General features: G+C 39.9%; 1 pseudogene; it reads left to right on the top strand.

Moving 5' to 3' along the window:
* Positions 1 to 723: 723 nt before the first annotated feature.
* On the top strand, positions 724 to 12,055 carry LOC125153173 (probable mitochondrial glutathione transporter SLC25A39; annotated as a pseudogene).
* Positions 12,056 to 13,989: the final 1,934 nt, after the last annotated feature.

Genomic DNA, 13,989 nt, shown 5'->3' with positions numbered 1-13,989 from the left:
TAAAAGTAGAACTACCCTACGACCCAGCACTTGCACTACTAGGTATTTACCTGAAGGATACAAAAATGCTGATTCGAAGGGGCACAGGCACCCCAATGTTTATAGCAGCACTATCAACAATAGCCAAATTAAGGAAAGAGCCTAAATGTCCATGGACTGTTGAATGGATCAAGAAGACATGGTGTTTGTGTGTGTGTACACACACACACACACACACACACACACACACACACACACACACACACAACGGAGTATTACTTGGCGACCAAAAAGAATGAAAGCTTGCCATTTGCAATAATGTGGATGGAACTAGAGTGTTTTATGCTAAGCGAAATAAGTCAGGGAAAGACAAGTATCATAGGATTTCACGCATATGTGGAATTTAAGAAACAAAATAGATGAACATAGGGGAAGGGAGGGAAAAAAGATAAAAATAGAGTGAGGCAAACCATAAGAGACTCTTAAATACAGAGAACAAACTGAGGGTTGCTTGAAGGGAGGTGGGTGGGGGGATGGGTGAAATCGATGTTGGGCATTAAGGAGGGCACTTTTCAAGATGACCACTGAGTGTCATATGTAAGAGATGAATCACTGGGTTCTAGTCCTGAAGCTAAGACTATGCTGTATGTTAGCTAACTTGAATTAAAAAAAAAAAAAAAAAAAGGAGACTCCTAAATACAGAGAACAAACTGTTGGCTGCCAGAGGGGAGATGGATTGGGGACATGGGTGAAGGGAATTACAAGGTATGAATGTCCAGTTATAAAAATAAATTATGGGGGTGAAAATTACAAGAATATAGTCAATAATACTGTAATAATTTTGTATGGTGAGAGATGGTAGCTACACTTACCATGGTGAGCATTGTGTAACATATAGAATTACCAAATCACTATGTTGAACACCTGAAAGTAATCTTGTATATCAACCGTACTTTAATTAAAAAAAAATCAGTTTAGTAGAGGATGGCCAATAATTTATTTCAGGCTAAGACCAAAGATGATCTGAAATCTCTCTTTCATGAGACTACTTGTTAAATCTGGAAGGTAACAAGAGCTGAGGAATCCTAGCGACCTGAACACACATTTTATCTCGAATTGGCAACTACTTTGCACATCTGTATTACCTGGTTCACTGGTCCCTGTAAATATGGGAATCTCTCCAGACAAATGAAGAATATACAAGGGAAGGAAAAGCTATGGAAAAGATCGTGGTGTGTAGTCTTCACCCTACCTAAGGGACTTGGGACAAGATTCATGGTCTTGGTAATTTCTCTTATCCTCTCAGGTGGTTTCTTTCTTTTCTTTTTAATGTTTACTTTTGAGATAGAGACAGAGTGTGAGAGAAGGAGGGACAGAGAGAGGGGGGAGACAGAATCCAAAGCAGGATCCAAGCTCTGAGCTATCAGCCCAGAGTTTGAGGCGGGGTTCTAACTCATGAGCTGTGAGATCATGACCTGAAGTTGGATGTTTAACAAAGTCAGTCACACAGGCACCCCCAGGTGTCCCTTTATATTCTGTTTCTTTCAATCTGTATCAATAATTACATCCATTTCAGAGATGTGTGCTATCAGCTGGGTCAATGAACATATGCCTAGCAGAATACCTAGTATGTTAATTCCCCATAATATCTACATTGGTCTACAGATTGCTTTGGCCAGATCTTATGATAAAGCTTCATGCTTATAATCTAGTCTAGTTTAAGCACTTTCTTTGGGTGGGTATAATCCCCTTGGGTGGCTACTTTCATAAGACTTAGTAGGATGGAGGACAATGGAGGAGGATTGAAGAATCAAAGTTAGAAGACCAGACCCACATCCAATCCATCACCGGTCTTCTTATAGCTTCCAGATCTGAAAACTGGATCTTTGGGGATAGAGAAGTCACTTAGAAAAATCAGGCTTCCTAAAAACTTCCCCCATCCTTACCCACTACTCACAGTTTCATCTAATGTCGGTCTTCTCACACAGATCTTTGTGATGGAGCTTTTGAAAGATTCTGTTATTTCAGATGTGCTGTGCCTCATAAGAGGTGGTCAACATGTTAACCAGATATTGTTTGACTTACCATAGATCAAGCCTTGGGGTCTGTGGCAGTCCAATCTCCACTCAGCGTCTAGAGATTCCTTTTTTTTTAATGTTTATTTTTGAGACAGAGAGAGACAGAGCATGAACGGGGGAGGAGCAGAGAGAGACACACACAGAATCCAAAGCAGGCTCCAGGCTCTGAGCTGTCAGCACAGAGCCCAACGAGGGGCTCGAACTCACAGACCATGAGATCGTGACCTGAGCCGAAGTCGGACGCTTAACCGACTGAGCCACCTAGGCACCCCTAGAGATTCCTTTTTATTGAGTTTATCTTGATACCACAGTAGGTCAAAGTCAGTAGGACCCAACTCTACCATCTTGTGTCTCAGGGAGGGTCAGACTTAGGATCTTAGGACCAAGGAATATAGGATCTAGAACATAAATATGGGATCAGGGACTCACACTACACAGCACCATCGGGGCACCTGGGTGGCTCACTTTATTAAGCATCCAACTCTTGACTTCACCTCAGGTTATGATCTTAGAGTTAGTGACATTGAGCCCCACATCAGGCTCTGCACTGACAGCGGGGAACCTGCTTGGGATTCTCTCTTCCTTTCTCTCTCTCTCTCTCTCTCTCTCTCTCTCGCTACCCCTCCCCTGCTTAAGCTCTCTCAAAAATAAACATTAAAAAACTACACAGAACCATCTATTCAAAGTTGACATAGAAAATTCCTGTGGTCTTATAGGAACTGCTGTTTGATAATCTGTTAATCATAGGTCTGAACTCTTTCTGGAACAATGATCTTAACAACAGACTTGGTAAACTTTTGAGTTGAGGTAAGTGTGGAGTATCAGTCCTAACACTTTCTGGGGGAAGGCAGACATCAGTTTCTGTAACATGGTGTTTCTTTTATGACTATCGTCCTTAATAGCCCATAAAAACACCAATGTTTTTGTGTACATGGTGTAGACATGTGTACATCTGCAATGCCATCATGAATTCATATTGAAATGAAGGTGCATGCGTTAAATGATGCTGATAAGGCTGTCTAACATTCAGGAGAAAATAGGAGCCACCACCACCACCAACTCCAGGTAAACAAATTAGTTACCTGCATTTTTAAGAAATAGGATTGGGAGGCACCTTGGTGACTCAGTTCAAGATCAGACTCTTGATTTTGGTTCAGATGATGATCTCATGGTTCATGGGATCAAGTCCTGTGACTGGCTCCGTGCTGAGTGTGGAGGGTGCTTAAGATGCTCTCTCTCCCTTGGGGCACCTTAGTGGCTCAGTCAGTTAAGCGTCCAACTTCAGCTCAGGTCATGATCTCACAGCTCATGAGTTAGAGCCCTGTGTCAGCCTCTGTGCTGACAGCCTGGAAGCTGCTTTGGCTTCTGTGTCTTCCTCTCTTTATGCCCTTCCTTCACTTGTGCTCAGTCTCTCAAAAATAAATTAAAAGGTGAAAAAAAAAGACTCTCTCTCTGCCACTTTCCTGCCCACATACACACACTCACTCTCAAAATAAATAAACTTACAAAGGTAAGAAATAGGTACCCGTCTTTCTATGCCTGACTGATTTCACTTAGCATAATACCCTCCGGTTCCATATGTTGGGGTGAGCACTGGGTGTTGTATGGAAACCAATTTGACAATAAATTACATTTAATGTATAAAAAAAGAAATGCACATGTGTACCAGTTTTAGTACACCATCTCCAGCAATGAGTATGTTTTAAACATTTTATTAATTTATTTTTAAAAAATTTAAAATGTTTTCATTCATTTTTGAGACAGAGCATCAGCAGGGGAGGGGCAGAGAGAGAAGGAGACACAGAATCTGAAGATGGCTCCAGGCTCTGAGCTGTCAGCACAGAGCCCAATGCGGGGCTCGAACTCACGGACTGTGAGATCATGACCTGAGCTGAAGTCGGACACCCAACTGACTGAGCCACCCAGGCGCCCCAACATTAATTTAATAGAAAACAATGAATGTTATTATTCTTCTATTTTGTAGATTTTAATTATTGTTGAGGTTTTCCTATGATTTTGAGTGTAAAGAGTCCCTCATTCAGTATTGTCATAAATGTTCCAAGACAGAGTGAGCACCAGGCTCGTGGATTGCAAATATTATAAAGATGTGCACATTAAAGAAAAAATAAGATTGGCATTTTTAAAAAAACAGGCATAAAGGTTTAAAAAAAACCCACAGGCATGTATTCTGAGGGGGAAAATGTATACATAGAAGCAATAAGCTAATAGAGAAAACCCAACAACCAAAGTAAGCCAAATTAGCCTTACTTCAGGAGCTCTGTTAATCAGAGGGAAAACACTGCCAATTATATATAGAAGTTGGAAATAGAGATAAGAAATTAAAAATAGTTATAGGCAAGATATAGCTAAAATATTCAGAGCAGTGTACCTTATGGTTCAGAAAAAGACGTTTATTCAAGTAATCTGAAAAGAAGCATTGCAGTGTGGTCAGATGGGCATATAGATTGTTGGTGTCAAACAGTGATATCCCTTTAGGAAAGCAGACAGTATTAAAAGCTTTTCATCAATTTAACTATCTTGGACTCAGTTCTTCTTCTAGGAGTCTATCAAGTAGAACCACTAGGTGTCAATCTTATGTAATACAGAATTCTTTAAGTTGTCCAATGGATTGTAGAAAATCAGAAACTGAAGATTGACAACAGAGTATGATTAAATATACCTAGTGTATCAATGTTGTGCACTATAAACTCAAATTCAGACTTTCAAAGAATACTTGACAAGTTCTCCTACTCCCAGTTTTAGGAAAATCAAAGTTGCATAAGAGACTAGTGTTTATAAAGTCTGTCTCCTTTCTTAGACAAACATCACTAGAAGGAAGTAAATTTGCTTAACATTGGTTATGTTTGTATAGCATGGATAACTGTTTCTGGTTTTAAATCTTGGTTTTAAGAGCTTTTCTATGAATAGAAGTTTATTATGCAGTGAAGAAAGTTAAATCCCATGAAATCCATTCTTCCCCCTGAATCCCAATGTATTTCCCTCCTTTGACTTCTATTTTACACCATCCTCTGTCATTGAACTTCCTCCTTGGGGTTTAGATTCTTTTTAACAGTTGAGATGGGGTCCAACGCTCACACAAGGTTTCAACAAGGAAAATGAATGCAGAAGGATTGAAGTATCCTGACTGAATCATGTGGCTGAATAACTGAGGACCCGACAGTTACATACTGAGCACCTTAGACCAGACCTTCTCAAGAATTGTTGCCCAGAAGAATCACTTGAGGAGTTAATAAAAAAAAAAAAACCTGTTAATATTAAATAGAAAATGGAGACCAAACTTGAAAATTCCCTGGGGCAAATTCTACAACACAAGACAAGACAGATGTTGGCAAGCATGCAGAGAAAGGGGAACCCTCTTGCATGGTTGGTGGGAACACAACCTGGTGCAGTCACTGTGGAGAAGAGTTTGGAGATTCCTCAAGAAATTAAAAACAACAATACCCAATGATCCAGCAATTGCACTACTAGGTACTTACCTAAAGAATACAAAAATACTAATTCAAAGGGACACATGTACCTTGATGTTTATAGAAGCATTATCAGCAATAGCCAAATTATGGAAAGAGCCCAAGTGTCTATCAAACAATTACTGGATAAAGAATATGTGGTGTATGTATATAGATGATGGATATATATAATAGAATATTACTCAGCCAGAAAAAAAAGTCTTGCCATTTGCAAGGACATGAATGGAACTAGAGAGTATAATGCTAAGTGAAATAAGTCAGAGAAAGTCAAATACCATACAATTTCACTCATACGTGGAATTTAACAAAACAAAGGAGCCAAGGAAAAGAGAGAGAGGCAAGCCAAGTAACAGATACTTAACTATCGAGAACAAACTGAGGGGTAGCAGAGGGTGCTGGCATGGGTTAAATAGCTGATGGAGACTAAGGAGAGCACTTACCATGATGAGCACTGGGTGTCTGAGGCAAGTGTCGAATCACTGTATTGTACACCTGAAACTACTATCACGCTGTATGTTAATCAACTGGAATTTGAGTAAAAAGTTTTAAAATAAAAATTTTTTTAAGAAGAAAATTCCCTGGGCAGAAGAAACCACTTAAACCACATCAGCAAAACTAAATCTACCTTATTTCATGAACATAAGTGAAACTGAAGTTGTTTCTTGTAAACACCTCTGATAACCATAGAAGAAACTTAACGTCGATGGTGAGCACTTATGACAAGCACAGAGTTCTAGAGTCATTGAATCACTATGTCGTACACCTGAAACTAATGTAACATTGTAGGTTAATCATACATCAATTTAAAAATTCAAGAGTTTTTTTTTTTAAAGAAACTTAAGCCATCTTCCTAAAAACGTGTAAGATAATCACTTTGAAACCATTCCCTGACATCTGGAGATCCTCCCCAGAATAACCAGCCATTGTAAAGGTTAAATAACTCCTCATTTTCACTTTATACGCTGTAACGTCACTCACCTGAGCTTCATGAGTTTTGAATTTGAGAGCACCAAGTTCGAAAACCATTCTTAAATGCACAATAAGCTCTTTCTAAATCTATTTTACTAATTTGGTGGTTTTAATTTTGCTATGTCTGCTTTTCTTTTCTTTTTTCTACTTTTTTTTTTAACACTCCCAATGCCCAGAAATATCCAGACCTGTTAAACAAGAAGCTTTGAAAGATCCAGGAATCCATCTTTTCTTACAATTCCCCCAAATAACTTCCACACGCAGCCAAAATTGAGAGCCAGCGCCTTAGAACACAGTTGAGGATCCCTCAGAGTAGAGAAGCTATAGCTCACCCTTAAAATATCCTCTTTCTAACATTGCAGTCACTAAATAGAAGGATGGTGTCCATGGTAAGGCCACAAGCATGAGTTTCTGGTTAAAAAAAAACAGCATGGAAAAAAAACCAGAGAATTGGAAAATTTCAGTAACAACATAAATAACAGGATTTTAAAAATCAAAATGAACAAATTGGCAAGAATGGTAACTCACCAACCCTGACACCAATCTCCTGGGTCAGTTCCTAAAGCAAGCAAGCCAGGGAAGTGGGAAGAGAAGGTCTACACCCACCCAGAGATGGGTGGGCGGGTTAATTCCTCCCCTTTTTATTGACTGAGGTAGGTTCTGGATAACCAGGTTCACAATGGAAGGGAAACACTGCTTCACCTGGGCTTTTGTGCCTCAACTGTTTTTCTCCATGTAGACCTTTCTTCTCAGGTCCGCTGACAACAAGACAGTACAGACCCAGCTTGTGATGTTGGAGCTCTTGGGGAATCTGGCAAAGAACCCCCAAAACAATTGACTGGGGCAGTGCCAAAGAAAAAGAACCTCTCCGCTTATAATCTTAACTTCAGATAACCGTCTGTTCTATGATCCACATAAGGTGAATATTCTATGCATTCTGCATCAAGTTCTGGCAAGGGGCCTTTTCAGTATAATAGATTGTGGAGCAGTACAATCATGGGTAAATTTAACAGGTGATGGGATTCATAGAGGCCCTGCCTAGATCCCAAACCCTGAGGTCGCCAGATTTGCTGCACAGTTGGAATCACCTGACATCTCTCACGCTGACTGAGGATTTGCTCCCACCTGCAGGTGCCCTGCTTTCATCAGCAGAGGGTGTGCTCTGGGTATGACTAGTAAATGTAATTCTTCATATTTCACAGATTACAGAAGGAAACAAATATGATCACCTTAACAGATGAAAAAAGGTAAATCTAGAAGATTCCATGTCTATTTGTGCTCTTAGATGTATCTTTGTAAATTAGGAAAGAAAGGAATTTCCTTAACCCATTCCAAAAGAACATTAAAAAATAAATAAATAAAAGTAGCCAAAACCTCATAATGGAAAAATGATGACAGAATACCTTTTAGGATATGAGACAAACATACGCTCTGTCCCCAATCTTATTTCAATGTAATACTGAAACAGCAGTTGATTCAGTGGGACAAGAAAAGGGACTTGGAAAGAGGAGGCAAATTTGAGAGTATATGAAATAATTTGGTATATCTGTACAAACTCCCTCCCTGCAAATCTATGGAAAAACTGTTTGAATTAATATTGTATTGTATACTTGAAAGTTGTTAAGAGAGTAGCTCTTAAGTGTTCTCACCACACAAACACCCACAAAAGGTAATTATGAGACGTGGTGGAGGTGTGAGTTGATCCTATGGTGGCAATCATTCTGCAATATATTAGTGTATCGGATCAACATCCTAAGCCCTTCAACTTACACAATGTCCTATGTCAATTATATCTCGATAAGGCTGGAAAAAAAAAAGTTACTAAGCTTTTAAATGGCACTTTTATGAATATAAAAATTCATGTGTATTTCTATAAATAAATTTAGTTAGAATTTTAAATTTTGGGGCGCCTGGGTGGCGCAGTCGGTTAAGCGTCCGACTTCAGCCAGGTCACGATCTCGCGGTCCGTGAGTTCGAGCCCCGCGTCAGGCTCTGGGCTGATGGCTCAGAGGCTGGAGCCTGTTTCCGATTCTGTGTCTTCCTCTCTCTCTGCCCCTCCCCCATTCATGCTCTGTCTCTCTCTGTCCCAAAAATAAATAAACGTTGAAAAAAAAATTTATATAATATTTCAAATGACACATTGGAAGTAACCTGGAAAAAAAAAGGTGTCGTACTCAATAAAAGTCATCCAAGGAAGAAGTAAAACTTTCACTATTTGCAGATGACATATTACTCTATGTAGAAAACCCTAAAGACTCAACAACAACAACAAAAAACAACAATTGCAGGATATAAAATCAATATGCAGAAATCTGTTGCATTTGCATACACTGTTAATGAAGTAGCAGAAAGAGAAATCAAGAAAACAATGCAATTAACAATTGCATCAAAAAGAATAAAATACCCAGGAATAAACTTAACCAAGGAGGTGAAAGACCTGTACTCTGAAAACTGTCAGTCACTTGTGAAAGAAATTAACAAGGACACAAATGGAAAAACATTCCATGTTCATGGATTGGAAGAAAAATATTGTGAAAATGTCCATACGACCCAAAGCAGTCTACAGATTAAATGTAATCCGTATCAAAATACCAACAGCATTTTTCACAGAACTAGAACAAATAATACTAACATTTGGATAGAACCACAAAAGACCCCCAATAACCAAAGCAATCTTGAGAAAGAAAACAAAACAGGAAGTGTCACAATCCCAGATTTCAGGATATACTACAAAGTTATAAAAATTAAAAGAGTATGGTGCTGGTACAAATATAGACACATCAATTCTGATCAATAGAACAGAGTAAAGAGCCCAGAAATAAACTCATGATTATATCATCAATTAATCTTCCACAAGGGAGGCAAAAATATATAATGTGAAAAGAATCTCTTCAACAAATGGTGTTGGGAAAACTAGACAGCTAGATCCAAAAGAACAAAACTGGACCACTTTCTCACACCATACACAAAAGTAAATTCAAAATGGATTCAAGACCTGTGAGATGTAAAACCATAAAATTCCTAGGAGAAAATATAGACAGTACTCTTTCTCACATCAGCCATAGAAATATTTTTCTATATATGTCTCCTCAGGCAAGGAAAATAAAAACAAAATTAAACCATTGGGACGACATCAAAATAAAAAGTTTTTGCACATCGCAGGACACCATCAACAAAGCAAAAAGACAACCTACTGACTGGAAGAAGATGCTTGCAAATCATATATCTAATAAGAGGTTAATATCCGAAATATATAAAGAACTTATACAACTCAACACCAAAAATACCCCCAAAGAATCTAGATTAAAATGGACAGAAGACATGAATAGACATTTTCCTGAAGAAGATATACAGATGGCCAATAAACACATGAAAATATGTTCAACATCACTCATCATCAGGGAAATGTAACTCAAAACCACAATGAGATATCACCTCACACCTGTCAGGAGGGCTAGACTCAAAAGGTAAGGAATCACAAGTGTTGGTGAGGATGTGGAGAAAAATAAATCTTTGTGCACTATTGGTGAGAATGCAAGCTGGTGCAGCCACTGTGGAAAACAGTATGGATATTCCTCAAAAAATTAGAAGTAGAATTATCATATGATAATACGATTGGATATTTACCCAAAGAAAAGAAAAACGCCAATTGGAAAAGATTATGTGCACCCCTATGTTTATTGCAGTATTATTATTATTATTATTATTGCCAAGATATGGAAGCAATCCAAGCATCCATTGATAGATGAATGGATAAAGAAGATGTGATACACACACACACACACACACACACACACACACACACGCACATGCACACAGGAATGTTATTTGGCCATAGAAAGGATGAGATCTTCCTATCTGCAGCTACATGGATGGATTAGGGAGTATAATGCTAAGTGAAACAAGTCAGTTAAAGACAAATACCATATGATTTCACTCATGCGAAATTTAAGAGACGAATGAACAAAGAAGAAAGAAGACAAACCCAAAAACAGACTCTTAAATACGGAGCGCAAACTGGTGTTTGCCAGGTGAGAGGTTGGTGGGGGGAGTGGGTGACATAGGGGAAGGGGATTAAGAGCACACTTCTCATGATGAGCACTGAGGAAGGTACAGGATTGTGGAAGCACTCACTGTACTTGAATTTATAATTGAAAATTAAGAAAGGATGTCCTACTCAATGACAAGAAAAATATAAAATCACAAGAAATAAATCTAATGCAATATTATAAGCCTTAATGGATAAAGTATGAAGTTTTATTGATAGACATAAAAATTGTGACAAATGAAGAATTACACTAAGTTCTTGTATGTGAATGATCATTATTATAAGGATGTCAATACTCTCCATATCCACCTCTATATTCAGTAAATTGCTAATCCCAACAGAAATTTTTGTGCAGCCATTCTGAAGTGTATGTGGGAGACAGAGGGGGTTAGTGTAAACGATGCTACTCCCAGAGCATAACAGAGTGTGGGAGAGGGGATGTTGATTGAATTGGGTGGACCTTACAAAGATTTCACTTAAAAGCTCTAGTAATTGGTGCACAGACCGTGCACTGGCCTCCAGCCAGAACTGAAGCTACAAGGTGGCATCAGCTCCCTCCATCAAATGATGCCTCAGGCACTGGGACTGTGGCCACCTCCCTCTGCATGACACCCCTGGATGTGGGGAAGGCACACTTGCAGGCTGTGTCCCTCAGTGGCCAGATAGCTGAGGCCTCCCTCCAGACTCTGGAGCCTCTGCTATGCCAAATTGCTCTCCTCTCTCTGGTCCACAGGGAGGTGCCTTCTATCTGCAGTGGTGTTCTGGAGCCCCTGTACTTGTACCCAAATGGAAACAAGTACCTTGTTTCAGGACTGTGCTTGCCTCACTGGCATCGTGGATACCTCTGTGAAGACTGTAAGACAGAAGAGGACCCTGTGGACTGGCCTCCCAGCCACCCGTGTTAGCCACTGCCATCTCCTTCACTGCCTGTGACCAACTGAAGGCCTTCCTTTGTGGTCAAGCCCTGACTCCTGACTTCTTTGCACCCATGGTGGCTGATGCACTAGCCCACTTGTAGCTGGTGCAGACCAAGCTGTAGGCTCAGCCTGTGTCACACCGGGAGCTTGGTGCCTGTGCCCAGCTGCCATGGTTCAGGTTGGCTGGCACTCACTGAGGCCAGGGTCCTGCTACCCTTGGGGATGTGCCCTTCTCAACCCTGTCCTGGTTCAACTACAGCTGGTGAGCAGATGGATGAGTGGGCTCTAGCCAAAACACCAGACATCTGTGGGAATCATCAGCTTTGTGGCTGGCAGCCTCTAAGGGATAGTGGTGGCCATCCTGACTCCATGCCACCTCACACTGGGAGCAGCCGCGGCTGTGAGTGACGTCTGCTGTGGAAGATCTTGGCTGAGCCAGGCACCACGGGACTCTTTGCAGGCTCTGTTCCAGCGGTCATCAAGGCCACCCCCTCCTGTGCCATAATGATCAGCACTTATGAGGTTAGCAAAAGCTTCTTCCAGAGGCTCAACAGAGAACAGCCTCTGGACTCTTAAAAGGAGCCAGAGGACAAGGACCACATCTATCCCATGGTTGAGGGTGGGGCAGAAGAAGACTGAGCCAAGGGCCTTGTCCTCAGCACTGAGGGGAGGGGCCTCATTTCCCTTCCTTCTCAACTATGAGCTCCTGGGGTAGGGAGCTGTCCGTCTAGGCCTGCTCTGGCCCCCCTAAAACAGCTTTCTTCCTTCTGTTCGTCATTCCCAAGCCCCAAAGATAATCACATTTCCGCCCCCACTCCCACCAAGTTCAAGACCAAATCTGCTAACTTCCTCCATCCTTCCCACAAGTTTCCTGTGTGCTTGCTGTAGCTGGGTCTGCCCATATTCCCACCCCCGCCACCCCCCCACCCGGAGCCACAAAACTCTGGGCCTGGTGTAGTCTGTACCCATCACTTGAGTCTATTCCTTGAGTCTAAAGATGATGAACTTCCACAAACAAAAACAAAACAAAAAAAGGAAAAAAAATCTATAGTAATTAAGACTTATTGGGACACGGATGGACAAATGAATCAATAGAACAAAAGATCCCAGAAGCAAAGGCAATCAATATAAAAAGTTGCTTCTTAACAGATTGCTGTGCAGCGGGAAAGGCAAACTATTCATTAAATGGACATCCAGATGGCCAACTGACACATGAAAAAATGCTCAACATCACTCATCATCAGGGAAACACAAATCAAAACCACAATGAGGTACCACCTTACACCTGTCAGAATGGCTAACATTAACACCTCATGCAACAACAGATGTTGGCAAGGATGTGGAGAGAGAGGATATCTTTCGCATTGTTGGTGGCAATGCAAGCTGGTGCAGCCACTCTGGAAAATAGTATGGAAGTTCCTCAAAAAATTAAAAATAGAACTAACCTAGACCCAGCAATTGCACTACTAGGCATTTATCCACAGGATACAGGTGTGCTGTTTTGAAGGGACACATGCACCCCCATATTTATAGCAGCGCTATCAACAATAGCCAAAGTATGGAAAGAGCCCAAATGCCCATCGATGGATGAGTGGATAAAGAAGATGTGATATATATATCACATATATATATATATATATATATATATATATATATATATATATATAATGGAGTATTACTTGGCAATCAAAAAGAATGAAATCTTGCCATTTGCAACTACATGGATGGAACTGGAGGGTATTATACTAAGCGAAATTAGTCAGAGAAACACAAATATCATATGACTTCACTCATATGGGTACTTTACGAGACAAAACAGATAACATAAGGGAAGGGAAACAAAAATAATATAAAAACGGGGGGGGGACAAAACAGAAGAGACTCATAAATATGGAGAACAAACTGAGGGCTGCTGGAGGGGTTGTGGGAGGGGGATGGGCTAAATGGGTAAGGGGCATTAAGGAATCTACTCCTGAAATCATTGTTTCAGTATATAGTAACTAATTTGGATGTAAATTTTAAAAAAATTAAAATTAAAATTAAAAAAAATTAAAGGCAAAAAAATTTAAAAAATAGAATAAAATAAATGGAGCTAGTACTTTTTTTGATGTTAATTGAAAAATAAAAAAGATCCCTTCTCCCTATCCTAGATGAATGGGATTCGTGTGGATGAATACTTCTGTATGAAAAGCCAAACTATCATCTTCAAAGACAATATAAGACACCCATTTGATTTGGCTTAGGGGATGTTTATTTTGGGGAAATGGAATGATTTATTCTTAAACAAGACTCATAAAATAAACCTGGATAAGTTTGATTTCATTAAAAGTAAAAACTGTTCAGCAAATCATCCTATGAGAAAGAAAGAAAAGTACAAACCACAAATTGGGAGATTATGCTATGTTACTGGCCAAGCACCATTATCAGAAAACATAGGCACTTCTGCGTGCAAACAAAAGCAGGAAATAACCAAAGAAAGTAGAAACAAAGTGACAAAAAGGCATTTCTCT

This window comes from Prionailurus viverrinus, chromosome E2, assembly GCF_022837055.1.
Source record: "Prionailurus viverrinus isolate Anna chromosome E2, UM_Priviv_1.0, whole genome shotgun sequence".
NCBI classification, from domain to species: Eukaryota; Metazoa; Chordata; class Mammalia; order Carnivora; family Felidae; genus Prionailurus; species Prionailurus viverrinus.
Note: the sequence above shows the minus strand (reverse complement) of the source record. Positions and strands in the feature narration are given on the sequence as shown.